The sequence below is a fragment of the Elephantulus edwardii genome, unplaced genomic scaffold, assembly GCF_000299155.1.
Source record: "Elephantulus edwardii isolate Elephantulus edwardi_28Jun2011 unplaced genomic scaffold, EleEdw1.0 scaffold00399, whole genome shotgun sequence".
NCBI classification, from domain to species: Eukaryota; Metazoa; Chordata; class Mammalia; order Macroscelidea; family Macroscelididae; genus Elephantulus; species Elephantulus edwardii.
This window is the reverse complement of record NW_006400149.1, coordinates 80,630-82,258: the sequence shown is the minus strand read 5'-3', so window position 1 is coordinate 82,258 and position 1,629 is coordinate 80,630. Positions and strand designations below refer to the sequence as shown.

The window sequence follows — 1,629 nt, the reverse complement described above, 5'->3', positions numbered from 1 at the left end:
ATTATTATAATATTATATATACACACACAGAGGAATTTGTCTTATGTACAATAATTGGTTCTATCAAATAATCAATCTACTAAAAAAATCTTAAAAACAATAGTTTTAGGCAAAACAGCCCTTTCTGTACTCTACAACTATTTACTATTCTGACCTTACTGATCTCAGCCATGTGGTCATCCACATCATTCAAAAGGGATACTTAACAGTGTCAAGGCAATAAAAGCAGGCTGTACAAAGCCACAAGATCACAGAATTTGGAAAAATTAAACTGTGCATTTCCTTTGCATCAGGTAAACATCTGAAAATACGTGAGCCTCAGAGCTTTTTTCACTGCACTGCTGTGAGGAGCTTCTGAACAATGAGGGTGATGGTGCAGTGGGGGGACCAGCTGTGGGTTCATTTTGTCTCTGCCTCTTTCTTAGGCTCTAGCTTTAATTCGTAATTGGCCAGGGCAGCCTTGGTCTCATCTTCAGCCAGCAGGAAGCAGTGTAGTTTCATGGGAGGCAGATAGAGCACCTTGGTTATGTTGGTGTTTTTGATGGTCGAGGCCTCTTCACTGGTTTTCCCTTTGTTGCAGTCAGTGACCAAGGAGCTGGAAGCCATGGCAGAGCCACAGACAAAGTTCTTGAACCTGGCGGCCAGGATCTTTCCCTTGTTCTTCACTTGGATCTGTAACTTCATTGTATCACCCCAAGCCGGAGCCGCCACCAATCGGATCCCTACATTCTTCAAGGTGTTATGAAGGGAATCTACATTTTGAGTATTTTCATAAAGATCAAGGACCTTCATGTGATAGAACAGACCTGGGGCTGACTTTGCATCTATATTCATGAGACATATAAATCTATAGTTTTCTTTTCTGGTAAAATCTTTGCTTGGTTTTGGCATTAGGGTTATGTTTGCATCATAGAATGACTGTGGGAGTGTTCCTTCTTTTTCAATTTTTTGAAACAGTTTAAGTAGAAAGTTTGGTGGAATTCAGCTGTGAGGCCATCTGGTCCAAGACTTTTCATATGGGGAAGTTTTTTTGTTTGTTTGGGTTTTTTTGTTTGTTTCTTGTTGATTTTTTTTAATGACCTTTTAAATTTCTTCTTTTGTGATAGAAATTTCTTCTTTTGTTCAAGAGTTTGATATCTATCCTTGTCAATCTGGGTAGGGCATGAATTTCAAGGAATTTGTCCATTTCCTCTAACGTTTCAAATTTATCAGAGTATAGCTTTTCATAGTATTTTATTTCCTCTGGTTCTGTTGTGATGTCACCTTTATCATTTCATAATCAAGTTATCTGTGTCTTCTCTTCCCCCCTGCCCCCTTTGTTAAGTTTGCCAGTGATTTGTCAATTTTCTTGACCTTTCAAAAAAACCAGCTCCTGGTCTTATTGAGAGTTCCAATTATTTTTTTCTGTTTTCTATTTCATTGATTTGAGGTCTTATCCTGACAATTCCCCTTCTTCTAGAGGCTGTAGGATTAGATTGTTGTTCTTTTTCTAGATGATGAAAGTGTTGAGTTAGATAATTTATTATTCTTCTTTCTTTCTTTTTTTAAGTGCCTGTTGCTATGAACTGCCCTGTGAGGACTGACTTAGCTGTATCCCAAAGGTTTTGGTATGTTGCATTTTCATTTTCA

General features: G+C 38.0%; 1 pseudogene; it reads right to left on the bottom strand.

Annotated features, from left to right (window-relative positions):
- Positions 1-399: 399 nt before the first annotated feature.
- LOC102861187 lies at positions 400-834 on the bottom strand (annotated as a pseudogene).
- Between the last annotated feature and the right edge of the window lie 795 nt (positions 835-1,629).